This window comes from Vipera berus (genome assembly GCF_964194415.1).
Source record: "Vipera berus genome assembly, chromosome: 1".
NCBI lineage: Eukaryota > Metazoa > Chordata > Lepidosauria > Squamata > Viperidae > Vipera > Vipera berus.
The window spans coordinates 266,355,100-266,367,801 of NC_138202.1; the positions used below are offsets into that span (position 1 = coordinate 266,355,100).

Consider the following 12,702-nt stretch of genomic DNA (forward strand, 5'->3'; position numbering starts at 1 on the left):
AACTTCAAGGATCAGTCCTTTGTCTTGTTTGTTAGTACTGTTTGTAACTTTGAATGGTCTCTGAAGAAGTAGTCGGTACACCAGGACTACCTGTACTCTTACATAAGTACATCTTCATTTCATCTTCAAAATAATTCTATTTAGCAAATATAAATTTAAATTTGGGTATACATGAGAATTCTATAACCATAAAGTATGCATATTTTTTATGATGGATGAGCAGCACTACCAGTATTACTTCACAATTTTGTCCAATGTGTTTTAATTAAATATTATGTTTAGTTTCAGCTTCCAGAAAAAGTCTCCGTGGCTAAAAAGACTGAAAAAGAAACTAAATGTGCATGTAGAAGTGCATTTAAAATGAGAAATGTTGACTTAAAGCACTCCTAGAATACTTAAAACAGCCCATTTCTGTCTCAAAGTGCCTGTTTGGAACTCAGAAGATATTATATTGAATTTAAACGTTTTGCACAATTTTATAAATTTAATTTCTTTGACTTTTGTACCAAGTTATTTTGAATGATATTTATTACACAGCTATGCTTCACTCTTATCCGTGCTATCAAGGCAACCGGGATTGCATTTATCCATCAAGAATTTCAGTAGGATGCCAGGACATTCATTTTTAAAACAAATCAATATTTCTGTAATATCTGGGAGACTCGAGCTTCCTGTCTGTCCTATACAACCAGAAACTGGACAAAACCAAAAGCTCCTTCAGTTACGAGTGACAGTGCAGCTATTATTAAATCTTAAGCCACCTATCTTTTAAATAAATTTGAGTTTAAATGGTCAAATAACATTGGTTGCCTTAAATTTCATCCTTAAGTGAATGAAAGGCAGCTAAACTATTTGCATCCAGAAAGACTTTGATTAACAAGTTTAAGTAATAATGTAAAATGTTTTCTGTTTTTAAAATCAACTATCTTTATGACACATTTAATTATCCCCTTGGTTACATATTTGTGAGAGCATGGAAGCTATTTATACTGAATCACACGATTGGTTCATCTGGCTCAGACTGACGTCATTTGGTTAAAGAAAAGTACTTTATTCATGGATGTTGAGAAATAGAGTAGCACGTTAAATATAGGGACCCAGCTGTTAAATGTTTGTTCATTCTGTTTATGCTGAGGTAGAAAAAACAAGATCCATTCTCCTTTACCCTATAGATTATCTATTTTAGTACACATGTTAAATTTTGAATTTTAAATAATAACAGTATAATCTGATGTAATAATAATAATAATAATAATAATAATAATAATAATAATAATAATAATAATAATAATAATAATATTTATTTATATACCGCCCTTCTCTCGAAGGACTCAGGGCGGTGAACAGGGCAAGCATAAAAAATACAGAGATACAAAAGTTAAAAAGGATTAAATATATGCCCAACTAAAAACAGTAAATAAAAATATTAAAATAACAGTAAAAGACCCCACCCATCCCCCATCAGGCCAGGCCGGCTTGTTCAAATAAGAATGTCTTTAGATCGCGACGGAAGGAGCGAAGGTCAGGCGCCATCTGGAGCTCAACCGGTAACCGATTCCACAGCTCCGGGGCGCCCACAGAGAAGGACCTCCCCCTGGGGGCCACCAATCGACATTCTCTGATCGGTGGCACCCTGAGGAGGCCCTCTCTGTGGGAACGCACAGGGCGGAGGGAAGTTGATGCCGGATATATAAAGTTATATATCAGTAGCATTGTGCAGTATAATACTCCCTTTTCTATCATACTCATAGATTGCTCTATTCACGTATAGAAAAAAACACATTAATGTCCTTGTACTATGTTGTTTGTCCTTTCTCAGTTATTTCATGTCCAGTTTTAAGAATGGCTGTATGGTGATTCTGGGTGGTTGGTAAGAAGTCCATATATTATTGGTAGAAAGAGAAGCCAGTTGCTGGTAGGATGATATGCTCCCCTTGAGTTCCTATATTTAAACAAAAGGTATATTAGCAAATGCAAGACATTTTAATTGGGATTCCTACACTGAACAAGGGACTAAATTTGGTAAGTGAAAGCCCTTTTCTTTTCCTTCTGTGTTTCTTATCTGTGCAGAATCTAAAGAAGATGACTACCTTTTTTTGACATAAATCCTTCAGGTTTGTTTTTGTCTCTTGTAGTTTCTTACAAGTTAAAAGAGTTCTCTGTTATTCGGGAAGCCTGAAGCAGTGTATTAAAATCTTTCCCAAGCCTTTTAGGACTGCAGTGTACTTAGAGTATGTCCACACTACTCTTGATAGAACAAGGGGGAAGAGGAGAAAAGCAATGGTATCTTATCTCCTGTTCCTTGTAATGTGTTTATATAATGTGATATATTGTACCTTATGCTACACTTTCTCTTATAAAAAGTTTACAAGACTATAAATTGTGTTCATTTTTTGTTTTTTGTTTTTGCAGCAGTTCTTACTTATGTAATGCTTGTCTGTGAGTGAGTGGCCTTATTTTGCTTTTTAGTTTATGACATAATGGCAACATGTATCATTTAGATATATTCTTAGTACAGGTAGTCCTTGAGTTACAACCATTTATTTGGTGATTGAAGTTAAAGTGGCACTGAAAAAAGTGACTTATAACGTGTTCTCACACTTATAACTGTTGCAGCATCCCCATGGTCCTGTGATCAAAATTTGGACTCTTGGCAACTGGCGTGTATTTATGATGTTTGCACTGCACCCACTGCATGGGGTCATGTGATCACCAGTTGCAAACTGCATGGGGTCATGTGATCTCGGGTTGCAAACTGCTCACACAGCTACTGACAAGCAAAATCAGTGAGGGAAGTCAGATTCACTTAATAACCACACAATTCACTTAGCTGCAGTGATTCGCTTAAAAGGTTGTAAAATGGGGCATGACTGATGTAAAAATTGTGTTGCCACGCAACAGAAATATTGGACTCATTTGTGGTCATAAGTCAAGTACTATCTGTATATACTATATGTTATACATACATATCTCTCTCTCTCTCTCTCTCTCTCTCTCTCTCTCTGTGTGTGTGTGTGTGTGTGTGTGTGTTATTGGATTGGGTAAATTGCTTTTGGATTGGGTAAGGCTTTTTACCGTGTAAAAATAAGTTCGTGCTGAAATGGGTATTAGTAACCTTTGTAATAAAAGTAAGGAGCATATTCAGCATTTTTCATCTAGTTTTATATCTAGTTTTTAAAAACAATGCGCTGCCATTGAATGTGGAATTTAAAAAACATTGTATATAGTTAAGTCATAAATTATTGTCTTAGCTATTTTCCTAGAAGTATTAATATAAGCACATTTGTTTCTATACATCCTACTCAATCTCCCTAACTGTTGGCTAGGGACTGTTTGCTGGCAGAGCCCAGAAGGGGAGATTAGATTAGCCCTTCCCTGTTGGCCTTTTTTAAAGCCTTGAAAATATGGCTTTGTGCCCAAGCTTGGGACTCTGTGCATTAGTCCGAGCTCACCTCCTGGTTGATGATGATAGATTAAACTATGCTCAGGTGCTTTGTGTTTCAATTTTTTTTCTTTTTAAAATATTATTTGTTTTGTTTTTTTGTTTTTTTAAATTTATTTATTGCGAATTAAAAACTTACCTGTTCCAGCAGTCCGGCCTGGCCTGATAGCTCTAATTGGGGTCCCAGTTTGTATTTTGCTATTGTTTGTTTTTCACTATTGTTCATTCTGTATGCCTACCCTATTCTGTACACCGCCCCGAGTCCCTCGGGAGAAGGGCGGTTTATAAAAACTAATAAATAAATAAATAAAATAAATAAATATTTATATAGCTGACCTTCTCACAGATTCCTTAACTCCAGGCAGTGTACAATAAAAGAACAGTCATAAAAAAATTAAAAATACAGCAATTAGATCACAAATCATTGTAAACTGCCTAGAATCATATAAAAGTGAGGTGGGCTATATAAAATACGAACGAATGAATAAATGAATGAATGAAAAAATGAGCAAATTTAATATATTGGTTCTTAATCTGAACTCTTACTGAATATTGTGATTTCAGAAATCAGTTTCCGAGTTACAAATTTTTGCACTGATGTATATCATGTATGCATACCTCATATGATCACAAAAATAAATTGAATAGGATCTTCATGTATCTAATGCAATATAGGAGTGAAATTTTGGCTTTAAAAGAGTAGCTATATATCTGTCTCAAGAAATGGCCTAAATAGTTGGTTTGTAACTCAGATGTTATCTTGTTAAATAACTAAGATGCTACATGATATATCTATCTTTAAGTCAGAAACTTATCCAAAGAGGTTTACATCTTGAAACTTAACTATCAGAATGTGGTCAAACTTTTTTCATATTTCTGATAAAGCCTGGGCATCAGGGAATAAGTATGTTTAACTACATGTTTTATGTCCTTCAGTAATAGCAGGGAGGAATTGAATTGTTTGCTTATTTCCTTCTAAATTATTTAGCACATCAAAATTACTTTGTGGAAGAATAAATTTGGTATACAGAAGTTTTGTGTTCTTGATCCCGAAACTTTAGTAAAAGGTATTCACCACCATTCTGTTTGTAGAATATTGTATATTCCACACTCATATAATTTAGGTACTACAGTAGTCAAGTGTTATTAAGTCTTTGGTCCTTTAATTTATTCTTTAGCCATTTTGGTGAACTACTTACTGGAGCTGTAAAATAGATTGAGTTGTTGAAAAATATAAAGCTTCCGTAAGTGCAAAAAAACGGGGGGGGGGGGTTGAACCCTTTTGAACATCATCTTCATTCCCTCTATATGTCTATTGTATTGGAGTAGGCTCTTAAAATCTTGGGAAGGAGGCATAATTGGCAGCTACAGGTAAGAGGGAGATTGAAAAAAATTGCACTCATCTCTGTTCAACTGACATAAGCTTTCCAGAGGAAAATTAGTTTTTGCACTTAGGCAAAGTTCAGATAAGGCCAAGTGGGTAAGGTTTGCCTCATAATTACATTTATGCAGACTTTAATATACAGAGTGTAGAATAATCTTAATAGAATGTTTGTTTAGGTCTTCTAATAGGTAAAACATATTAGTAAAGTTTCTCATTATGTCCTTAGGATTTTGCAATATACAGTATTCCAACTCTATTGTGTTTTAGCTTATATGTGGGCTAAAAAAATTATGTTACAAAAGGATTAAGCAAAAAAAATCCTTAATGTATTATATTTATTGCAGATTTTAAAAAAATGTTTCAGTGCTGGATTAAATTAATTAAATTAATCCATTGTAATAGCATTATTTTCAGCTGTTTGGCAAGCATATTTAATTTTTCATGAATGATCATGGAAGCTGTAATTTAAGCCCCTGGAAATTTGTTGTTATTGATCTCTTCAGAATTTTCTGAAACAGAAAAAGTCATAATTTTGCATAATGGCATCCACAGGCCACTAGGGGATGAGCAAAAACATTTTAAAAATTGAGTCATTTAATAATTGCTTTTTGTCAAAGACAAAAGCATTGTATTAGGGTTTTGTATGGATTATTCTAGTTATCACTGGATTGTCTTTCTTATTTTTTTAATATTTCCATAGTTTCAAAGACTGTGAATTGTTTTTAAGGACATAATTAGATAGCTGTATTCTATGTTTGTCATGCAACTGCTGTTCTTGCTATTATTATTTCACTATAACACATTACAAATAATTATATGGAAATAATCCTAAATGTAACTATTATTAATGATCCTTATGGTCCTGGCAATTCTTTCTAATAATAAAGGCTTGGAGCTGTCAAATGATTGCACAAATATCCTAATCTATTTAGATAGCTTTTTAATCCAAGTCATCAATCATACTTATTAGCTTTTACAACTGCAAGCTGCTGTCATTTAAATGTTGCTTGCATTGGGACATTGTGCTGGCAAGCGGTCTGCAGGTGTATCTTTCACTCAAACACTATTCCCCAGTAGCAAACTAATAACTAAGTTTGGAGAGAGTGCCATCTTCAGTTTCAAATGTCTATTGAAGAATAATATTGAGCATGTTGTCTGTATTAGGTTTTTTTGTCTTCTGAATATAAATTTATTCCGTCTGCTTTATGCATGACAGGATGGGAAATGTATACATTTATATTAACTAATATTACTGTTGAATTGTTACTTTATAAACATTTTATGTATACTACGTTCAATAATCTAAAGAATTTTAACGTTTAAATAATATTTTCAGTGTGGGTTTTTTATACCCCAACACAGTAATAATTATTGTTTTTATTAATTTCTTTATAAATATTCATCAGTCTGCTGAATTTATATTTGTATTTTTAAAAGGATAAATGAAAAAATGATACAACAGTGATATCAATGAAATAAAATTATCATACCCTTTGTATACAATTTATTCTGCTCATTTGTAAATTAAAATGTTAATTTGCTATTTCAATTGGATTGGTATTCCACTTTTCAGTAGATTGCTGTAAAGGGTTTTTCCTTTTTTCCTGACATATTCTATTCAATAAGATATTGCAGTAGGAGTAGGGTATTGTTATTATTACTACTATTCCATTTTTTTTAAAAAAAACCTCACAATCTTAAAAAACCCATTAATGCTACTTATCCTTTGTCTATAATGAAATATAATACTAGTTTGTGTAGATCTTCTACTTGCCTTTAAATTTAAAAGACTTTGTAAAATGCAAAGCATATGTGTCATAGTGACAGCAGGCAAGTAGGAACTGTGGAACTGGGTTCATTAAAAGAGCCTTGATATACGTGTACCACATCAGATATGTGAAAGACAAGAGCTGTTGATGTGAGCGACCTCTGAATGCAAGTCATATAAACAGAAGTGTGTAGAATGCTTGTGGTTTGAGACAAACTTGCTTCTAACTCAGGATTGGCTTTGGTTAATTTAGAATTTGTTTTGCTTGCTTAAGGAGAAAGGAAACACCTTTAAAGGAAACGCCTGAAATGGGACAATAATGCTTGGCAGATTTAGCTGATCCAGTACAATTCTGTGCTTGGTAGTAGAATATAGTTGGTATTAAATCTAATATAATGTATGTGTGTTTTGCTAACAATGAAATTGTTGTGCTTGGGAATTCTCTTAATCTAATTGTCTTTTAAGAGGAAAATAAGGTAAGCTTGAGATTTATTTCCATATCATTTCTTATTTTTAAGAAGGAAGAGAAGACAAAAATATACATGTCTTAAAGGATAATTATGGTTTAATTGTTGATATGTTAAAAGAACTAGTGTTCTCATGAATTGGATCTTTTTAATTAAAATATAAATTTCTTTCATATTATATACGGTGTGTATATTCTTTTGCTTATAGAAGTTCACAACTGATTATACCTAGCATTGTTTTATAAAGCTGTGTATAATCTGAATGTGTTTTATAGACAAAAATATAAATGCACATTGATAACTCAGATAATGTATGAGTAATTGAATGATTCAATTATATTTTGTGGGGAAACTAATGTTAAATAATCTATAACTTTAGAAATTGGTTTTCTAAATAACAGCATAATTAAATTCACATTTACTGAGAAATCCTGTTGTCTAATGAGTATTCAGAATGTGGTGTGTGTAAAGATTATACGTGTGTGTGTTATCCTTCTCTTGAATTGTGATAGCAAATAAACTGTTGCTATTTAAACCAAACAGTGACAGATGCCTTTCTTTTTTTAGTACTTTAAAACGGTAACATAAAGCATTGAAATATTTTTTTTCCTTTTAGAAATAGCTTTTTGATAAGTACTGTAGAGATTTCACTAATGTATCTGTCTATAACACAGTGTTACCTACTGTTGCTTTAGTATAGTTTCTTAGGCTGTTTTTAAAAGAATGTGCACTTAAGTATAAAGTTAAAATTCTATAATATATTCAGATTCTATAATACTAGTAGATGCTAACAGATAGTGCCTTGGAAAAGTTTGTTTCCTTGAAGATAATGTATATTCAAGTTAATTTAGGGATTTTAAAAATAATTAACATTGTTATAGATACAGTATAATAATTTTATTATTAAAGTTTTAGAGAGAAAGAAAATAGTTTGTGAAAATAGATTTACAATTACAGGAAGTTGCTAAGGGAAAGTATTTTGTGGAATAGGATGATAAATTATTATAACCAGTTTGTTCCTCAGTTTAGTTTATATGATATAGTGTACTGATGGCGAACCTTTTAGACACCAAGTGCCCCCACCTACACCCCAACCCCCCTCTACCTCCACCCCACCTGCCTGCAGGACCACTTACCGCCTCCACAGCCCACCGCAGCAGATCGCCCAGGTGGCCCTGCAGTGCCATAGTGGCCACACCCTCTGCCCGCGCTCCTCAGCATGATCTGCACGTGACAGGGTGCGAGTGTGGAGTCTTGGCCCTGCTGCCCAGCTGCCATGTTCTTGGCTGTGCTGCTCCACACAGGCTGTGCCTGGGGCCGACTCTCCTTCAGTGGGGCTGCTGCTGAGGAGGGAGCCGTGGGGGGAGGCGGGGCTGGGGCGATGGCACACATGCCCACAGAGAGGGCTCCGTGTGCTGCTTCTGGCACACATGCCATAGGTTTGCCACCACTGATCTAGTAAATACTATGCAGGCGTATCAGATTACAAGTATTTTTTAATTAGGAGTCACACTGGGTGAATGATATTTTTATCAGTTACAAATTTTAAACTAAAAGTTTACAAAATAAAATTTTATATATTTTATTCTGATAATACCTTTACATTTGTATTATTTTTAAAGTATTTGTATCTAGCACGCATGTGCGGGGGAACCTTTACCTTTACCTTTTATACTTAGAATTACATTAAGTGGCTCCTCAGAAATAGCTTTTTGTAGAAGTATTTTCACAGCCTAAATCACAAAAGAATATATGCTGAGAAAAAATAGGATCCATGCTTAGAAAGAATCGTAAAAAAAACTCCATTAAAATATTTAAAAATATTAAATCATTTACCATGCACTTATTAAGTATATATAGAATGATAAATAAGATTTTTTAATGCAAAATAAAAACAAAAGATGAGCAATTAATGTTTGAGTTATAACATAGAATTCATTAGCATTTATTGGCAGCTGTTCAGTTTTCTTTAAGTAGGTGAATAGCAGAATCTTTTTGAAATATGTCACTGAACCATAGTTCTTATTATTTATTATTTATTTATTTGAAATAAATTATTTATTTGAAAATGACATTTAGGGAAAGTTATTATGAATACTAAATATCATTACATACAATTGTTATATACATAGGAAATAAACATATGACCTACACATAATTAAATCGTAATTAAGTAAATCCAGTTTGTTTTATTTTTAGTTATTAGTTATTAAACTTTGTTTTGTTTTTATAATCCAATAAAGTTTAAATAGAAAAATATATAGCTGTATTGTGCATTTTCTCTATTTAATCTTTGTTATTTATATGGATTGTATGATGATTAGAGTTGTTTGAAATTGCAGTAGTTTCCTAGGACTAAGTAATAAAAAATTGTATCAGTTAGAGCATCTTCCTTCTCATAGCATAGGGTGATGCTTATGCAAATAGGGCCTTATTTTTATGTTCTAGGATTGCTACAAAATAATACATATTATATTGTAAATCAAACAGTATAAGTAGAGCATGTAAGTCTTACCTGATTTACTTCCATAATTTTTAATACAGGTAATGCTTACGTGGGAACAGCAACTCTGCTTCTAAGCAGAGTGGGAAGTCATATGACCGTGACTGTGCTTTCAGACTAGAAAGAGACAAGACTACTATACTCAATTTCACATCTTTGGTTTTTGTTTGCCTCCTAACCATTCCCCTGCTCTTTAGAATGCTCAAGTGCCTACTTACTGTTGTACACATCAAAAGTAATGCAATCATATCAGAAGCCCAGGGCTGGTAACCACAGTTGTACTATGCAAACAGCTTACTCTCTTGAAATCCCTTCCTCTCCAATCTCTCCACTCTATAGTGGGAAGGGAGAGAGAGAAACAAGTGATTTCTGCAGGCAATTTCTTTGATTGATCCTTCCACCCCACCACCTCTGAGAAAGGACATATTAGAGCAGACATGTAAAACTCACGACGTCACGTGATGTCACGCAATGTATCGGGACAGTTTTGCCATTGCCAGCAATGGGGTGGGCACGGCTTCTGGATGACGTGTCCGGCCCATGGGCCGGCAGTTGACACCCCTGGATTAGAGAGATTGTGAAAGGATAATACATAACACATCTGTAATGTATTTTTTATAAAAATCTGAAGTCAGAATTAATCAACCCCAATTTAGAGAACTTCCTAGCAATGAGAATGAAGCATATTACTATTCATTTATTATAATTCTCTTCATGTTTTTCTGGGTGGATATGTACTGGTCAGTGACCATAAATAAATGGACTAAATTATGTTATACTGTATCCTGCCTTTCTATTCTATGAAATAGTGGACTGAACCATCTAAGAAAGAAGCCAGTTGGGAGGAATGAAATTCGGAGTAAATACTGTTGTTTTTCTAGAGAGATGAAAAAAAATGGGAGAAAGTTAGGGCAGTTGGCTGGGTGGGTTAAAAGGGGGATTTAAAATGTTTGGTTTTTTGTTGTAAAATCAATAAGGTTTTTCTAACAATGAGCATTTTTAAATACTGTAGGAGATTAATACTTGACAATATATTGTACTCTTCTTGCTTTGGTTTAATGTTACTAATGTCTTGAAAGTGTTTGATTTCAGGATATGTTTATTAGTACAACATAGATATTCCATAGTATATTCTTAAATTCCATTTATATGTGAAGGTCTTATAAGTCTGGTCTGGAGAGAGGTAAAAATCTGTATAGAAGCAATGTAGATGAATAACATTTGAAGATTTGAAGTGTCTTCAAAGTATTAGAAAGGACACTTCACAGAGTATATTGTCTTAACTGAAGTAGTCCTCTTTGTATAATTAAAGCAACCACATCCTCTTGACTGATGATCTGGGTTGCATCAAAGTCTTCCTGTAAGTGACTGTGTAGATGCATACAAATCCTTTTCACAAGCGTCCCCAGAAATCTCTACAAGCACATATGGACAGCCAGCCCTGGAAGAACTTTCTATGGGATGTGGCTACTTTAACTCTTCACAGAGGGTACTTTCCTTGTGCCAACACATTCTGCAAATACTTGTTTAAAATTGCTAGCACAGTCCTGTTGTTTCTACTATCTGAAGTGCTTTCATTTCCTTATGGACCATTTACCTATTTTTCCTCTCTTAAATACTTTTCTTTTTTACTCTACTGAACACCCTGATTTGTTCTCAAAGTATTAGGTAAAGGTCTAGTTGTTTCCAACTCTAGGGGGTGGTGCTCATCTCCATTTCTTATCACCATTGTCTGAAGACATTTCCATGGTCATGTGGCCAGCATGACAGTACTCCAAAGGCGCACAGAATGCTGTTACCTTCCCACCGAATTGGTGCTTGTTTATCTATTTGGATCTGCATGCTTTCAAACTGTTAGGTGGGCAGGAGCTGTGGCAAGTAATGGGAGCTCACCCTGTTGCATGGTGCTCAGGTCTTGAACCCAGGCTGTCCGCTTTCCAGTAATGGGAGCTCACCCTGTTGCATGGTGCTCAGGTCTTGAACCCAGGCTCTCCGCTTTCCAGCTGATAAGCTCAGTGTCTTTAACTGCCGAGCCATCTAAATATTAAGCAGTTCCATCTATTTGTAAATCATGTACTTTGGTGTATTAAACACTGGCAATGAACTTCTTTTGAGTTTTTGATAAGAGGTGCAAAAGAAGAGAAGGGGGAAGCTAAGGCTTGCTATTTATTGCTGTTGAGTAAAATATAGCACTTGTATTTCAGTTGTATTTTGAACATCGTCAATAAATATTTCTTACTAATAAAACTGAAGTGGAAGTTTGTATCTGATCCTTGAAAAAAATATTTCTCAGTTTCTAACTCTTGATTGTTGATATTGAACTGCATTTCTTAAATATAAGAGTATAGATATGTCTAGGTTTATAAAGTATCTTCTGTTAAAAATGTAACATAAAATAATGGCAGGGTTGTTATGACAGCTTTAAAAATAATCGATGATTCAAACTCAGTGTATTAATTTTGTATAACTATAAAGTTACACTAAAAATTGCTTAAATGAGTTTCAGAAGACTCAAATTCTATTTAAAGCATGAAAATTTGTACCTCTTAATTTGTGTTCTTTTAAATTCATTGAATGCTGTTTTTGCACCTGTTGGGTAGATTGAAAAGGTAAAGCACATAATATCTTACAGATATCATTTAGATCACTGCAAAATATTTCAACAAGCACCACATAATGGCAAAAAAATACCAATTTAAGAAGACAAAACTTAGCAACTGGCCCTTCCCATTTTTTTTCCAATGGAGGTTTTTAACCAATCCTCAGAGTTATGTCTGGGCCAACAACTCCACAATCACATGTTTATAATCTGGGCAATCAGTTAGCAATTGGCTTGCACTTATAACTAGTTGTAGCACCACATGATCACATAGAATAATTTGTAGACATTTGGGTCCCCCTAGAAGCCAAACATTAATTATGTTTGCTGTGCTGTATGATGTATCTGTAGGAACCATTCTTGCTTAAGTTAAACTTCTAGTCTGTTTGTGTGTGTGTGCATGCACACACACAGGTACACCATTAGTTTTGCTACTCTTGCATATTTTCCAAGTATAAATTTCCAATCAAATATTACCAGAATTGTGCCTCTCTTCCAACAATGAGCAAAATTTATTCGTGCTGCTGTAAGCGTAAATT

At 33.9% G+C, this 12,702-nt stretch overlaps 1 protein-coding gene across 4 annotated transcripts in view; it reads left to right on the plus strand.

Annotated features, from left to right (window-relative positions):
- Positions 1–12,702, plus strand: part of EYA4 (EYA transcriptional coactivator and phosphatase 4) — a 112,767-nt gene that overhangs the window by 33,290 nt on the left and 66,775 nt on the right. The window lies entirely within an intron of this gene.